The 18,498-nt window shown below is 41.1% G+C and overlaps 2 non-coding genes across 2 annotated transcripts; one reads left to right on the top strand and one right to left on the bottom strand.

The window, feature by feature from the left end:
* Positions 1–9,115: 9,115 nt before the first annotated feature.
* trnap-agg (transfer RNA proline (anticodon AGG)) lies at positions 9,116–9,187 on the bottom strand. The gene has a single exon. It is a non-coding gene; the product is annotated as a tRNA-Pro (tRNA).
* Positions 9,188–9,917: 730 nt separating this feature from the next.
* Positions 9,918–9,989, top strand: trnag-ucc (transfer RNA glycine (anticodon UCC)). The gene has a single exon. It is a non-coding gene; the product is annotated as a tRNA-Gly (tRNA).
* The last annotated feature ends 8,509 nt before the right edge of the window (positions 9,990–18,498 follow it).

Below are 18,498 nucleotides of genomic sequence, written 5' to 3'. Positions count from 1 at the left end.
TTTGCCTGTAGTCAGCTGGGATAGGCTCCTGCGACCCTGTAGAACAGGATAAAGTGGCTAGAGACAATGAGATTATTTAATTACAGTGGTGCTTGAAAGTTTGTGAACCCTTTAGAATTTTCTATATTTCTGCATAAATATGACCTAAAACATCATCAGATTTTCACACAAGTCCTAAAAGTAGATAAAGAGAACCCAGTTATAGAAATGAGACAAAAATATTATACTTGGTCATTTATTTATTGAGGAAAATGATCCAATATTACATATCTGTGAGTGGCAAAAGTATGTGAACCTCTAGGATTAGCAGTTAATTTGAAGGTGAAATTAGAGTCAGGTGTTTTCAATCAATGAGATGACAATCAGGTGTGAGTGGGCACCCTGTTTTATTTAAAGAACAGGGATCTATCAAAGTCTGATCTTCACAACACATGTTTGTGGAAGTGTATCATGGCACAAACAAAGGAGATTTCTGAGGACCTCAGAAAAAGCGTTGTTGATGCTCATCAGGCTGGAAAAGGTTACAAAACTATCTCTAAAGAATTTGGACTCCACCAGTCCACAGTCAGACAGATTGTGTACAAATGGAGGAAATTCAAGACCATTGTTACCCTCCCCAGGAGTGGTTGGCCAACAAAGATCACTCCAAGAGCAAGGCATGTAATAGTCAGCGAAGTCACAACAGGCCCCAGGGTAACTTCTAAGCAACTGAAGGCCTCTCTCACATTGGCTAATGTTAATGTTCATGAGTCCACCATCAGGAGAACACTGAACAACAATGGTGTGCATGACAGGGTTGCAAGGAAAAAGACACTGCTCTCCAAAAAGAACATTGCTGCTCGTCTGCAGTTTGCTAAAGATCACGTGGACAAGCCAGAAGGCTATTAGAAAAATGTTTTGTGGATGGATGAGACCAAAATAGAACTTTTTGGTTTAAATGAGAAGCATTATGCTTGGAGAAAGGAAAACACTGCATTCCAGCATAAGAACCTTATCCCATCTGTGAAACATGGTGGTGGTAGTATCATGGTTTGGGCCTGTTTTGCTGCATCTGGGCCAGGACGGCTTGCCATCATTGATGGAACAATGAATTCTGAATTATACAAGAGAAGGTGGGTCATGCAGCAAGACAACGACCCTAAGCACACAAGTCGTTCTACCAAAGAATAGTTAAAGAAGAATAAAGTTAATATTTTGGAATGGCTAAGTCAAAGTCCTGACCTTAATCCAATCGAAATGTTGTGGAAGGACCTGAAGCGAACAATTTATGTGAAGAACCCCACCAACATCCCAGAGTTGAAGCTGTTCTGTACGGAGGAATGGGCTAAAATTCCTCCAAGCCAGTGTGCAGAACTGATCAACAGTTACCGGAAATGTTTAGTTGCAGTTATTGCTGCACAAGGGAGTCACACCAGATACTGAAAGCAAAGGTTCACATACTTTTGCCACTCACAGATATGTAATACTGGATCATTTTCCTCAATAAATTAATGACCAAGTATAATATTTTTGTCTCATTTGTTTAACTGGGTTTTCTTTATCTACTTTTAGGACTTGTGTGAAAATCTGATGATGTTTTAGGTCATATTTATGCAGAAATATAGAAAATTCTAAAGGGTTCACAAACTTTCAAGCACCACTGTAAGTTAAAAATATTAATTAATAGCTGTCTTAAATGCATCCATATTTGGAGCAGTGGGAAATACAGACACTGGTAGAGAGTTCCACATCCTATTTGTTCTAGGAATATAGGAAGAGAGATGGAGCTTGGTGTTAGACTTTGGTATGTTCACAGCACATGGGTGGTCACTCACAGTCGATCGAGTTACTGTTCCTCTGGGTACACCCATAGGCAATATTCTGTTCAACTCAAGAGATGGTTACAGAAAATAATGACGGTAGAAAATACACGGTGAAGTGATGTTTCGCCTATGCTCCAGTGGGAAGATGCCAACCTTACAGGGGTTATCAATGTTTAAAAGGTGGAGAGCTTTCCTCCACAGCCTATCTAATAACTTTAGTGCCGTGGTACCTGCTCCGCTCCATACTGGGGAAGCATGCTCCATGAGAGGTTGAATGTAGACCTTATAAATGGTGATGCGAGCTTGTCAGGGAAGTAGGTTTCTTACATGACCCAAGATGTATATTCTCTTTGCTGTTTTTTTTTTTTGGTAATGCCTAATATGTTCTGAGTCCATGACAGGGTGTTGGTTATGGTGACACTGAGCAGGGTTATGCTCTGCATAGGTTTCAGGTTATTTTCATAAAAAAGAGAGGAAGGTGATTTTAGATTTGCTTTCTGCTGATGATCATCTCCTCAGTTTTATTTGCATTGAAGGTGACACACCAGTTGGAAGCCCACTTTTTAATTTCATCTAAGTCACTTTGGAGACTCTCTGCACATACGGTTCTATGACCCAGATTTTTTATGACAATGTGGAGTGTAGAGTCATCTGCAAATAGGTGCAAATCATTTTCTTGTTGTGAAGCCAGGTCATCTATGTACATTAAGAAGAGCAAGGGGCGGTTTACACTTCCTTGAGGGACACCACCAGCAAATAAGGGACTTGTTTAGGAGCTATACCCCATCAAGTACCACAGCCTGCTGCCTGTTGCATAAAAATGAAGAAATCCAGCCATGTAAGGCTCCTTGAATACCAAATGAAGTCAGCTTTACCAGAAGACCATGTTGCCATACTCGATCAAAAGCTTTCTTGATGTCAAAGGGAAGAACTCTGATTTCTTGCTGGGAATCGAGGGCATTATTCCACCACTGAGTGATGTAAGAAAGCATGTCCACTGTGGATCTCTTCTCATGGAATCCATACTGTGTGTCACAAAGATGTTTTTTGATGTGAGCCGAGATTAAGCTTTCCATGACCTTGCAAATTATGGGCAGGAGAGATATTGGTCTGTAGTTTGAAGGGTCTTGTTTGTTTCCCTTTTGAGGCACAGCTATTACATGGGCAGTTTTCCAGTCTGAGGGAACAGTCTTGGTGTCAAGAGAGAGCTGGAATAACTTGGCAAGTATTGGAGCAAGTTCAAATGCACAGTTCTTAAGTACATTTGCAGAAAACCTATCAGGGCCATTGGCCTTTGTAGTGTCTAGACTGCGAAACTTTCCAAGGACTTTATTGGGCCAAAACTTCAGGGTGGAGAGGACTTTGTTGGTTTTTGAGGTTAACATGGGAGGAATTTTGCCATTATCATCAAGGTGAGCATTAGCAGCAAAGACATTGTTCAACAACTCAGGCTTGTCTCTGGTGTCATTGAAGATTTGCCTATCCTGTATAAGTGGAGGAATGGCAGAGGTTTCATTGCCATCAGTCACAGATTTGACAAGTTTCCACCACTGTCTGCTCTTTGGAGTTTCACCTCAAGATGCTGAGAGAACTGCAAGCGAACCCGTCACATGGTACACTGGCATTCAGACTTTGTTTTCATGTACAGTGTCCAGGAATCTATTGCATGATCTTTTTTTTTTCCAGTTTTTGTAGGCTTTTTGCTTCCTTTGGACTACTATACTCATCATTAAACCAATGTTTGTCAGAATAACAATGTCTTGACCAGAATGGAAAAAGTCCATGGCATCAGCAATGTTGTCCTTCACATAGGACAATGCAGTGTTAGCATCATGCTCCTTGGATAGGAAAGTCCAATCTGCATCATCCAGGTAGGCATGCATACCATCCCAATTGGCTTTGTCATAGAGCCAGATTTTGTGCTTGCTGGGTTTATTTGGTGTCGGAAGTCTGTAGTTATACAGAAATTACAGATTGTAGAATGTCACATTTGAACAATCAGAATCAAGTATTCAACAAAGCTGTGTAATAATAATAATAATAGGGCTCCAGCTTGCCTGTGACCCTGTAGAACAGGATAAGCGGCTACAGATAATGGATAGATGGATAATAATAATAATAATAATAATAATAATAATAATGCTTGGTAAATAAAGGACATGCCATCAACCCATCAACCTGGGAGAAACTGGCAGCTGACTGCAACGGCTGGAGGATGACAGTCAAGCTTGGCATCCAACAGAGCGAACACAGGAGACAGGAGCAGTGGACCCAGAGATGACAACAGAAGAAACAAAGAGCGGACTCGCCACTCTCTGAGACCTTTACATGCAGCAACTGCAGCAAGACCTGCCGCTCCAGAATTGGACTGTTCAGCCACAGCAGGCGCTGCACCTCTACTACTGACTGACCCAAGGTGCAAAAGTCCATTGTCTCTCGAGAAAGACGGATGGCAACAATGCTTGGTTTTAAACTGGTACCAGCCTTCAGTTTTAAATTATAACAGTCCCCATTGCAGATGTAGTGAGCAATGTCTTTTGATATTTAGCCCACTATTTAAATAAATAAATAAATGGTTTAATTGTAGAGGATAGCAGGGAGACTTGGGACAAGTTTTCAGCTTTTGTAGATTGTGTGAAATTCTTTGTAGATAGTGTCAGATTCATATTGCATTAGAGAGTATTTACATACCGTCTTACCACAACATTAGTGTCTCAGCTTGTCGCATGTGCTAGTCTTCAGACTTCACTTTTTCTGTCATTATTTTTTGTGGGAAAACGTGGGACATTCAGGGGACACACGGGACATTATGTTGGAGACTTGGGACACAGTGGGGAGACATGGAACAAAAATAAAATACCTAGGCTTACATGTTTAATATTTATTTATAATCAAAACTTGTACCAAATGAACTGTATGAACACACAATGCTGGTACAGCGATAGGAAAATGTCAGTTTACCCAAAACCTGATGAGGCAAAATAGTTCCATTCCCAAGTCTCCCTGCTCTGTCCTGCATTTTCAGCCAAACTTTTTTCCCATGAGGCTTTTGCATACATGTCAACCTATTGAGGTATTTCACCCACGTGACCAAGTCATGTGACGCTGCCATTTTGGACGGCACGGCTCGAATCAGTTTGAATGCGAGGAAGGCAACAAACAAAAAACATAAAAGAAAAAGGAGCAAGATGCAGAAAACACCTTCACTATCCAGCGACGTAGGGCATTTACAGGGCGAGCAGAGGGAGAGGTATTTGCAAAAATTGAGGTTAGCAGGCTTAGAGAACGACGTTTACCTGCTTCCACCAGGATTGTTCACTGACTTACGGAAGTACACGAAGCCCTCGTCTTTACCTGACCTCGGCCTACATGATCTGTATACCTATGTCGTTAAAAACCCATCGCCATACACAGGTATTAATCTGAAAGCGTATAAGAGTTTGGATGCCTACAAATATTTTGTGTCAGGCTGGGTAACATGCCTACATCAGCGGGTCGTCCCTGGAGCCGGTGGTTGCCATCTTATTACAGCTAAGGTTTGTTCACATTTTCATTTACTTTCGGTCCTCAGGATAAACAAAATGTTATTAAATGTCATTGAAATAACTTCTTAGTCTGTTGAGATATGGCCCGTTATAAATTTGCTGTTACCAGGCAATGACCAAGAACTGTATTATTAGGGTCAGTGTAGTTGTAGCAGTGTACTAGCAGCTAGCTGTTAGCACTAGCTAATGTCAACACCAGTAGCTAGTATGTTACTGTAGCAATGTTTACGTTCAGTCATTTGGATGACTGTTAAAACCTTTCAGTCTCAAGTTTTTCCTTTACTGGATTTACTAGTTTGCTGAGCTAGCGCGCTCGGGCAAGCTGGGAGCTAGCGCGCGCTAGCCTGCCGGCGGCCGGCGCGTGCTAGCCTGCTGGCGGCCGGCGCGCGCTAGCTCCCAGCTTGCCTGAGCGCGCTAGCGCAGTAAACTAGTAAATCCAGTAAAGGAAAAACTTGAGACTGAAAGGTTTAACAGTCATCCAAATGACTGAACGTAAACATTGCTACAGTAACATACTAGCTACTGTTGTTGACATTAGCTAGCTTGACGTTCAAAATGGCGGACACCGGGGCGTCACGTGACCCTGTGACGTCAGGTGAAATACCTCAATAGACCTCTTGCAGTCACGTGACCGGAATGTAAACAGCCGCCATCTTGTCGGTCAACAACACAGCTGAATACTGCTGCACTCGTGTACAAAATGGATCAATTTCAACCGATGGACTCCACGGCTCATTTTTCTAATGAACAGATAATTAGATATATGTCTAAAATAAACGACCTACAGATTAGTGACCCTTATCGATTACCGGACGTAGTTTTCATGACCGTGTCAGTGGATATTGAACTGCCAGAGGTGGAATACCCAGATGTGTATAATTACCTCATTAACTTTCCCTCGCTATTCAGTGGTGAAGCACTGCGTGCTTATAAATCTCTGGAAAGTTATCTTTACAGAAATTCAGGATTTGTCAGCCCCCCTCAGATGTGGCATCTTGTAAACAAGAAAATAACAATCCTCATTGAACGGGTAAGTCACTTAAGTATTGAGTACTAGCACTGACCAGCCGATTATAGAATAGAATAGAATAGAATAGAATAGAATAGAATAGAATAAGGTAATTCCAGCTGTAATTCCAAATCGTCCGTCTTGTTTACCATGGATCTGACGTTGGAGAGGTAGAGGCTTGGCAGTGGAGGTTTGAGTGGCTGTTTTCTGAGCTTAGTCAACAGGCCGGCTCTGCAGCCTCGCTTTTGCTTCCTCTCCCGACGCCGCCTTCTTCGCCTGCCAGACCCGATAATAATTCACGGAGACCCCGCTGGTCTTGCTATCTCGTCCGGAATGTTGTGCATGCGATGGAAATCGCTACAAACCATCATTTTCTGCTGGAAACCAATGTCCAGTAAGTCCATACGGTTGTAGTGGATATTGAAGTCCGGTACAGACGAACAACACGCAAAAATACACACAAAAAACATAAAAAACGTGCACAGGTAGGGAGAGCTTGTAGCCGCAGCATCCCCATCATGTGCCGCCATATCCACTATTATGGTTGAATATTTTATATTATCAGTTAGATCAAGTATCAGTAGTCTATCACTATTACTGTATATATGGTATACCTGATAGCAGCAATCCATTTTGCACGCCTGTCAGGGTCCCGTGGCAGCCTACTGTCAAGTGTATGTGAGCATCATGGGTTTCCCACACTTGAAAGGGAAGGACTCGGACACAGGATTCCACTCGTCTTATGTTTTATTGATTTTCAGTGGAGTTGACGTTGTAATAGAATTGTATATAGTAGGTATTCTATTCTTAAAGTTCTTAAAGTTTTCTTAAAGTTTTGTCAAAGGGGTTGACAATTATTTCTTTTTGTATGTGTGTGCATCAGGGTTGGACGGGTCACAGGAATGGGGGTCTTTCATTAATAATATTATTATTAGTGTTGTTATTAATAACTGCTCAGACTTGCAGAAGAAAGGATAAACACACGGCACTGACAACTCAACCAAATACAAAGTCTTTATTCAATTTCCGTGTATTGAATAAGTGTATGTGTGTGTGAGAGAGCAGAGAGAGAAAGAGATTATGACTGGTGTTGTTTATTATGTGTCTGTTGCCTTTTTGGAGTCCTTCATCATTTGTGTTGTTGGCTCCCACTTAAAACAGTTCGGCTCAAGTCCAGCCATTTTCAGGGTCATGATAAGAGGCCAATGTCCCGTCCAGAGACAAGCTGTTTCGGGTTGAGGTTTTGTTCAGACTGACCATTGAAAATACCCTCTCGGCATCAGCATTGAATGAGGAAGCACCAAAACCAAGGTTGTTATCTTTGATAACCTCCCAAATTGGTTCAAGCCAGTCGCCTTTTAAAAAGGAACCAAGGGCCTCTATTACTTAAATGTTTTCCTTTTATCTTAATAATGAGCAAGTCATGTTGTGTGCAAAAAATGTCTTACTTTGTTCTTTTTTGAGGACATTCTTCCCCAAAACTCCTCAACGTCAAAGGATGTTGCGTCCTGTAATCTGTAATAGTTGGACTTTCCTCTTCCCTATATCTTCCCCTGGAGTTACGCAGTTTCTATATTATGAACAATAAAAACTTAATCTTTCACAAACGGGTCTTTCATAACTGCTGACAAATTAAAAAAAAAAGTCTTCACTCTTACTGGTATTCACATGCTGCTTTAAACACACGTTAGTGTCGCTGTTATTATTACTGACCAGCGTCTGTTATTGCCTGTGAACAAGTGGAGCTGCTTGCCAGGGGATCATTTAAACAGGTGCAATACAGCTCAGCTCCTGTAAAACCTTACCATGTCCATGCGAATTATCTGGGCAGCATTCTCTCACAGCAGGCAAGTTGTCATTTCTTGGGTCAAGCAAGTTGTGAATTTCATACATGTCAACCTTTGGTCAATCAAACCTGTATAACCAACCTCCAAAATCCGTATTTCCCTTATAAAATCCGTATAAGATGCAAATTAAAATAATTTACCTAAAATTTGAATGATAATTAACAATGATATATCCAAGTTACTTTTTATTCAATATTAATAACAATAAACCTTCAGAATGAATACAAAGCTCCAATGTTCGACAAAAACACAAAGTGTCACTCTAATGTTCTGAATTGTACTCCATGACAGCTTTTTTAGCGCTCTGCACCAATACCTCACGAGGCTGCATGTCACAGCAAGTGTTTGTGTTGATCTTGCCGGAGTGCCCATTCAGAATCTTTTCAGTCGCTAGTGAAAGTCGCTCAGGTGGAAATACGCGTTTCAAACAAAATGTTACTTCCCGGTTGGCGGGATTCTCGCAATGCGGTGTGCGCATGATCAAAAGTGGAACGAAGTCTCGCTACCACAAGATAACGCGCGATTTCATAAGACTCTTTACTGGCTGTCTGTGGTGTACAGTACGTTTGTAAATGTTATGCGCTCTTTTATCATCGTGGGAATTGATTATAGCGCTAAATAAATATTGAAGTTTTTTTAAAGAATCCGTATAACTTTATTTGTACGCCCGTATACTACGTTTATTGAATCAAATCCGTATAAAATACGGACATTCCGTATAGGTTGACATGTATGAAATTTGTTCTAACATTAAAACAGGATATGACTTCCTCTGGTCTCTGTGCTGCTCGGAGCTCATCCTCATGGTGTCCACTGAACAAAACTTTCAGAAGATGGTTGTAGATGTTCAACCATCAGAACTTGAGCGTCAGAAGATGTTCAAGAAAGTGGAAAAAAAAAAAAAAAAAAACAGGGCTCGTCCGGGATTTGAACCCGGGACCTCTCGCACCCTAAGCGAGAATCATACCCCTAGACCAACGAGCCGTACAGGTAATATGTGAATATACAATTGAAATATAACAACAGGAAAATGAATTAAAAGTGAATTATTTTTGTGAAGTCTTCTATCGCTTTCTAAATCCTGACTCGGACACGAGCTTCACTATCTCTTTATTATAAGAGCTAGAGTTTGCCTTACTGCTATTTCCATTTCTCCAGACTGATAACCGTGAAAAAAAAAAACAAAAAAAACAGTATCATAACATTTACACAAGGCTACAAAACTAAAATACTGACACACTTCTAATACACTGTATAGCCAAAGGTTTGACGGTTTCTTAATGTTATTACTGTTTACAGGGAATGGCTGTCTAGAAACTCACCAGAAAATGGTGATATCTAGTTGCATTTGTGCTTAATTTTCACGTGGCTATTACTGACTTTAGTTGTTAGCTAGCTAGCTAGCTAAGTAACAGCATTATCGCTAATTCCGTAGCTCATGATTTACGTGCAAAAAAAACCAGTTTAATTTCAGATTTCACAGTCATGGTAAATAGTTTTAGAAGTGTTTTAGGTAGCATTTGAGTGTGAAAACACGACTGTGTTCACTGCTGCAGAAACAGCATGCTGACTGAGAAATAAGACACAAGGCATTGAGTTATTATACAGTATTACAGTAGACTGGGGTGTAATTTAAGAATTTCTAGCTGTTTGAAACGCAGAATTGTAGGTTGAAGCAGCGTTTTAAGGAAAACTGTGGCAAAGCTGCTCTCGAGCGTTGGTGGTATAGTGGTTAGCATAGCTGCCTTCCAAGCAGTTGACCCGGGTTCGATTCCCGGCCAACGCATCATCTTTATTTTCAACATGCTCTGTGTTTGTGCCGGTTTATTATTATTTGTTCTCTGTCGTCGTGAGCTGGAATGAGCCAGAAACATGAAAGTTAGCCCAATGTGCAAGTGCTTCCCAAAAATGTAACCCCAATCAACCTAATCGTGGCCGAAAAATGCAGTATTACAAGTCCAGCTCAATTTGCTCTACAAAAAGCCTGTTTGGAATATAAAAATGAGGCATGATGGAATTTTTTTTTTTTTTGCAATTTGCAGAATGTCTCATCTCATCTCATTATCTCTAGCCACTTTATCCTGTTCTACAGGGTCGCAGGCAAGCTGGAGCCTATCCCAGCTGACTACGGGCGAAAGGCGGGGTACACCCTGGACAAGTCGCCAGGTCATCACAGGGCTGACACATAGACACAGACAGCCATTCACACTCATGGCCAATTTAGAGCCACCAGTTAACCTAACCTGCATGTCTTTGGGGGAAACCGGAGCACCCGGAGGAAACCCACACGGACACGGGGAGAACATGCAAACTCCGCACAGAAAGGCCCTCGCCGGCCATGGGGCTTGAACCCGGACCTTCTTGCTGTGAGGCGACAGCGCGAACCACTACACCACCGTGCCGCCCTTGCAGAATGTGAAAAAAGTAAACTAACATCGACTTATTGGATTTTGACTGTACCACGGCTAAATTTGGTATACAGGCTTATTGGACTGAGATACACAATTCTATTATAAATGGGCAAGATCAGTCCAAAAACATGGCCACCATCAATCACAAAACATTACCAAGGATAGGGCTGAGCAAGAAATGGACCGTAACTGATTAACGAATTGTCCAGTCATCATAAGTCTTGGTTAATATTTTCAGTGCAAGTTTAGGAATAGAGTCTATTCCTAAACTTGCACTGAAAATATCGACCAAGACTTATGATGACTGGGCAATTCCAGACTGGACAGCTATGAGCTGGAATGAGCTAGAGCCATGAAACTTGGCACCCACCATAACTGGAAATGATGTGCAAATGCTTCCTAAGAAACATGATTCCAGTCGGACTGATGGTAGTGCTTTTATTAACAGCCAAAAAAGTTAAAATTTTGACAAGAAGACACCCCCCCACCCCCACAGACAGTGAGTCTGTATGACTTGAAATTTGGCACAGATATACATTTCAGTGTTTTCTCCAAAAAAAACAAAAAAGCCTCTTGGACAATAAGCGCTACCATTTTATATATATATTATATATATAATATATATATATATAATGTGAAAAACAGCAATATGACATAGACTTTTGGATTCCAACTCTCAAAAGTCAAAGTCCTTCCTGCACCATTCATTGTGCATTTGGCAGTGCCGACCTCTGTTTCGTAGCCCTCAGCCTCTCGCCTATATTGCATAGCTAGGGTTACAGTGGGGGGGGCTAGTCCTCTGGTAACTGCAAGAGTTTGACTCCCCACTCACATCTGTATTGTAGCATGCCATGGCAGTAGGCACCATTTTTATGATGGTCTTTGGTATGACCCAACCATAAATAGAGCTCACGATCTGCCGATCGAGAAGCAGACACGCTAACCACTAGGCCACTCACCGGTCATTCCAACTCTACCAGCACCAAATTCGGTTTATAGTCTTGTGAGACTGAGATACAACATTTTATTATAAATGGGCAAGATTGGCCAAAAAACCTGACTGTCGTCAATCAAAAACCTTTGCAAAGGACAGGACTTAGCAGGAAATTGGCCATAACTTAAGTTGTCTTGATTAAACTCAGTGGGGACGTCTGGCACTGTGTCTGGAACTTACTTAAGTTGTGAAAATAACAATAAATCAAACATACTACACAACCTGGATCAATTGTCGTTGAAATAGGACAAAAAATAATGGCTTAGCATCATAATAGCACCTTCCATTGCATTGTTTATTTCTCTTTTCATAAGCTTGTCATTGTCATTTCCATAAGCTTGCCAGAAAGCCTACAGAGACGCCTGTAGGCACGCCAGTAATGGTCATATTAGGTGTGTGACCCAGACATTCGTTAACTTACATCGTACAGGCCGTACAAGCCAGTTCTCGAACCATGTGAGGGGGCTGTGCCGTGCTGAAACAAACTATGATGACATATCGCTGTACTGTCTGTACGATCACTTTAGTAGTAAACTATCAGGTGACAGGCGATGTGACAGTGAACAGTGTCGTCAGGACGTTTGTGAGGTCAATAGTTGCTGTGATCAACTGAATTCTGTTGTCATGGATAATGCGATTACAGTCCCGATGCTGACAAGATTTCTAAAGAGGCTGAGATCTGGATGTTCACAGGGTATAGATGGAATCATGGGCAAGCATCTGAAGACTGGACTAGACACACTGCTGACTGGTAGACTCAGTGACATGTTCACGCTGTGTGTGTGATTCAGAGTGGTACTGTCGATATTCAGTCAAGGGTTGCTGGTCCCGTTGCTAAAGAAGCCGAGTCTAGATCCCAGTGTGTCAAAGAACGACCACCCAGTAACAATCTCCTCAACATTGTTGAAACTACTGGAAATATACTGTACATCATAGAGTCCGTTCACGGCTACAGGTGGAATGACTTACAATCCGGCTTTGTATTTGGTAGGGGGACTGAGATGGTTGCAGCTTTAGTGAATGATGCGATCTCGTATTGTACAAACAGAGGAGCTCTGGTTTATACATGCAGCTTAGATGCGGACGGTGCGTTTGACAGTCTGCCACATTCTATATTATCCTGGAAATGTATGGATGCTATACCAGATCATGGTTGGAGGATGCTTGTTCAGTGGTACTTTGCTCTCAGTGTGCAGATTAAATGGGGTGGTAGCTTGAGTGGCCTCATCAGCATTAGAAAAGGGACCAGACAGGGTGGATTGACCTCTTCCATGTTGTTTAACATGTTTTACCATGATCTCGTCCAATCGTCATTTTGTATTAAACTGGGGTATATGTATTAATGGTCTTAGCTTCACTGTTTTCTGTGACAATGTCTTGCAAAAGTATTCATCCCCCTTGGTGTTTGTCCTGTTTTGTCACATTACAAGCTGGAATTAAAATGGATTTTTGGAGGGTTAGCACCATTTGATTTACACAACATGCCTACCACTTTAAAGGTGCACATTGTTGTTTTATTGTGACACAAACAATAATTAAGATGAAAAAACAGAAATCTGGAGTATGCACAGGTATTCACCTCCTTTCATATGAAACCCCTAAATAAGAGTTGGGCCAACCGATTCACTTCATAATTCACATAATTAGTTGATTAAGATCCACCTGTGTGCAATCAAAGTGTCACATGATCTGTCACATGATGTCTGTATAAATCACCCTGTTCTGGAAGGACCCTGACTCTGCAACACTACTAAGCAAGCAACATGAAAACAAAGGAGCCTCCAAACAGGTCAGAGTCAAAGTTGTGAAGAAGTATAGATCAGGGTTGGGTTATAAAAAATATCCCAAACTTTGAATATCCCAGGGAGCACCATTAAAGCCATTATAGCAAAATGGAAAGAATATGGCACCACTACAAACCTGACAAGAGAAGGCCCTGCCCACCAAAACTCACAAACCAGGCAAGGAGGGCATTAATCAGAGATGCAACAAAGACACCAAAGAAGGAGCTGCAAAGATCCACGGTAGAGATGGGAGTATCTGTCCATAGGACCACTTTAAGCTATACACTCCACAGAGTGGGGCTTTATGGAAGAGTGGGCAGAAAAAAGCCATTGCTTAAGAAAACACATTTGGAGTTTGCCCAATAGCATGTGGCAGACTCCCCAAACACATGGAAGAAGATTCTCTGGTCAGATGAGACTAAAATTGATCTTTTTGGCCATCATGAGAAATGCCATGTGTGACACAAACCCAACACCCTGAGAACACCATTCCTACAGTGAAGCATGGTGGTGGCAGCATCATGCTGTGGGGATATTTTTCATCTGCAGGGACAGGAAAGTTGGTCAGGATAGAAGGAAAGATGGATGGCACTAAATACAGGGCAATTCTGGAGAAAAACCTATTTGAGTCAGCCAGAGGTTTGAAACTGGGATGATAGTTCACATTCCAGCAGGACAATGACCCTAAACATATTGCTAAACTACACTGGAGTGGTTTAAAGGGAAACATTTAAATGTCTTGGAATGGCCTAGTCAAAGCCCAGACCTCAATCCAATTGAGAATGTGTGGCATAACTTGAAGATTGCTGTACACCAACACAACCCATCTAACTTGAAGGAGTTGGAGCAGTTTTGCCTTGAGGAATGGGAAAAAATCCCAGTGGCTAGATGTGCCAAGCTAATAGAGACATACCCCAAGAGATTTGCAGCTGTACTTGCAGCAAAAGGTGTCTCTACGAAGAATTGACTTTGGGGGTGAATGCCTATGCACACTCCAGATTTCTGGGGTTTTTTTCATCTTAATTATTGTTTGTGTCACAATAAAACAACAATTTTCACTTTTAAAGTGGTAGGCATGTTGTGTAAATCAAATGGTGCTAACCCTCCAAAAATCCATTTTAATTCCAGCTTGTAATGTGACAAAACAGGACAAACACCAAGGGGGATGAATACTTTTGCAAGGCACTGTATGCAGATGATATCCTTTTAACAGGTCTAACACTTTCTGGTCTGCAGGAGCCTGGCAAATGAATATATAGTCTCTCATGGTTTGAAGTTTAACTCCGCCAAAACAGAATATTGTACGTTTGGCAAACGCTATTTACACCCTCATCCGCTTTGGTACCTGAATAACGATGAACTTGTTGTAAAGCAATAGTATAAAGTATCTTGGTGTTACACTGTCTAGTAGTCAGAAATCACTGCATGTAGTTAACCGAGTGAAGGCCTGTAGGGATACATTTTTCTTGTTGCAAGGTACCGTATAGGATTATGTACACATGGAGCTGATGCTGAAACTGTCAGTTATGTATGGAACATAGCGATTAGGCCTGTACTTTTATATATATATATATATATATATATATATATATATATATATATATATATATATATATATATATATGGTATACACTGTGCTAACATGACAAAATCCAAGGCTGCAATCGCTGTTCATAGATTTTGTCGAAATGGTCTCCTGTTGAATGCTAGAGGAGTACATCGGATTGAGACTACATTGGGCATTGGTTATTTACAGTTGCTACGAAATGTGTTCATGACTAATTCTAGGGCCAGATCTTTTTATATATTTTTACTTGGCCAAAAATCATGTGATAGTCATGACAACCTAGTCGCATGAGCTAGTCAAACATGTCTTAGTCATGCAATATCTCTTATTCAGTATATTTTTGATGATGATTATGCACGACATTGCCAGCACACCCTGAAATGTTTTACCAGAGATGATGGCCTAGTTGATTCTGTTCGCCAGTTATTGCTAAGTCATGAGCTACTCGTATATGACAGAAATGTTCTTAATATGATGCTCATGCCATTTTAAAAAAATTGAACGTAATTATTAGTTCTAATTGTTGCTGTATGTATATTGTTCTGATTTTATGTATTTAATTTTACATTGTGTCCTTTTGGAGGCAATAAACACACTGCTACTACAACTATTAGTAGTATTACAGTCAGAGTATTACAACTAACTTACCATCTTGATGAAGAAATGAATCAATGTCCTGCCTTATTATTAACCTTGTTGTTGGCCCTTTTTTCTCTTTGCAGAAAGCTGCAATATGTAAATCAGCCAATATGCAAACAGTTTAAACAATCAGCAAATCCACTGAGAAAGGGTTATTTTAGTTTGTTCAGTAGGGTTGCCAGGTCTGAGATGTAAAATGGAGTCTGTAGTAAAGTTTTAGGTTTATAAGGTTATTACTTGTCACAGTGTATGAGATGATTCCAGTCGACTCTTGGCTGAATTCTAGAACAGAAATTGTGATAAAATAATGTGAAGATTATACAAAGAAGATCCTCTAATGATAGATCTATGATGGAAGAAATGTTCTCCTGACACCATGAATCAGCATAATCCAGAAATCAGCTCATGCAGAGAACAGGCTCGCATGAATACAAACACAAATACAAAAAGTGAGCCTGAGGTAATAAGGTTCATCATTGCTTTTACCTTATTTGTAAGTTGTCCTATGAATTTAGTGTCATCCTTTACTGTCCTCCTATTAGTGGCTTTTAGAAGAGCATCATAGCATCATGCTCACACTCCAAGATTTGAATCAGAAATTTCTGATGCTGCCAATGCCATTAAGTCGGACTCAGATAATTTGTTCTGCATAAGAACGACTGATCTCAACTCAAGACCAGACAATTATTTTATGATGTGTGATTTTTGTCTGATGGGTGGCACGGTGGTGTAGTGGTTAGCACTGTCGCCTCACAGCAAGAAGGTCCGGGTTCGAGCCCCATGGCCAACAAGGGCCTTTCTGCGTGGAGTTTGCATGTTCTCTGTGTGGGTTTGCTCCGGTTTCCCCCACAGTCCAAAGACATGGAGGTTAGGTTAACTGGTGACTCTAAATTGACTGTAGGTGTGAATGGTTGTCTGTGTCTATGTGTCAGCCCCGTGATGACCTGGCGACTTGTCCAGGGTGTACCCCGCCTTTCGCCCGTAGTCAGCTGGGATAGGCTCCAGCTTGCCTGCAACCCTGTAGAACAGGATAAAGCAGCTACAGATAATGAGATGAGATTTTTGTCTGCGATAGTAGAATCAAGCCAGTGTAAAACTACCTTATATAACAACATGCAATACATATTTAACCAAGCGCTATTTTATAACCAAGGTCCAGTAATGTTTTCTTTTCCAAGTAGAACTCCATGTCTCATTGTGAATAAAGTGTCTCATCTCATCTCATCTCATCTCATCTCAGTATCTGTAGCCGCTTTATCCTGTTCTACAGGGTCGCAGGCAAGCTGGAGCCTATCCCAGCTGACTATGGGCGAAAGGCGGGGTACACCCTGGACAAGTCGCCAGGTCATCACAGGGCTGACACATAGACACAGACAACCATTCACACTCACATTCACACCTACGCTCAATTTAGAGTCACCAGTTAACCTAACCTGCATGTCTTTGGACTGTGGGGGAAACCGGAGCACCCGGAGGAAACCCACGCTGACACGGGGAGAACATGCAAACTCTGCACAGAAAGCCCCTCGTCGGCCACGGGGCTCGAACCCGGACCTTCTTGCTGTGAGGCGACAGCGCTAACCACTACTGAATAAAGTGTACCTAAGTGAATTAAGACATCATTTAATTGACCCATAAATTAATATGTTCAATCAGTTAAAATAGATTTGACTTTAATAGCAGTTCTAACAGGTTTCTATAGTAACGGCTCATTCACAGGGACATGTATGGTGGACGCGCCACATAAATCTAAGTTTAATAATAAACAAATAAAAAATGTGACGTTATTTAACAAACAGAAAATGTGTCATCATTATGGCTGATATGGTGAGGGCTTTTTTTAAAGTAAGAATATTTCAGAAGTAGTCTCTAGTGCAGTGCTTAATTTGTGAAGTGGGAGGTCCCGGAACGCCAAATATTTTCAAATACATTTTCGTGAGAGCCATATATAAAAAGTGATGCTGAATACAACTAAAATGCATTTTTACGTATGACCAACAATTTGAGTGTAATATATTCTTTTTCATAATGAAGAGGCTCTTGACATGCCGTCTTCCTCCTGTCCCCCGCTGAATATTTTGACGCAAACGTAGCTTGGCGTGTTTCGAAGTGCCGCTTTATTTCATTGTTTCATCGATGCAATCTTGTCATTGTATAGGCCTATTGGGCACAAAGCAGAACCCTCTCACCCCACAAAGGTGAATTCCTCTGTCCATTCCTGTTGAAATGTACGGTAGCCTACCAGTCACCTTTTTTCCCTTTTCGCCATGTTCTTTGTCAAAAGGCTTTGCTTTGCGGACAGCTAACTGACTTTTTCATTAAATGGAGGTGAACTTCTTGATCTCAATGTGAGCTGATTAATCTGTGAGCCAGATGCAGTCACCAAAAGAGCCACATCTGGCTCCCGAGCCATTGCAGATCCCTGCGTTAAGGCAACAACTGAATCAACAATTAACAAATCAAACACAGGTTACAATATATTGATGGCCATAATAAAACACAGCAGAGTAAAGACTTAATCTTGCTTGTGTATCTGACTGAGATTATAAAGAAAGTAAATAAATAAAACGGTCCTGGCACTTGCACCCACAACGCAGCCCCATAGACCATAGAACGCATTTGAACAATAGACCTACCACGTGTCGACCGACCCGGCAGTGGCCCCGCTTGGCAAAAAAAAAAAAAATCAGACATTATGATCTTAGAAAACGCTTTAGTGACAAACAGTTACAGACAGTAATATGTTGTGATATTATGTTATAAAATATTATTTTTTTATTAGGCTATATATTAAATTATATATTAAATTTATCTTCTAAAATAACAGACTGTACTCATATCACAACTGGTTTATTTCACCATTGGAGATCAGATCACACAAGACATGAGTTAAATGACTC

The sequence above is a fragment of the Neoarius graeffei genome, chromosome 16, assembly GCF_027579695.1.
Source record: "Neoarius graeffei isolate fNeoGra1 chromosome 16, fNeoGra1.pri, whole genome shotgun sequence".
In the NCBI taxonomy this organism is placed as follows: domain Eukaryota; kingdom Metazoa; phylum Chordata; class Actinopteri; order Siluriformes; family Ariidae; genus Neoarius; species Neoarius graeffei.
This window is presented reverse-complemented; position numbering and strand designations above follow the sequence as displayed.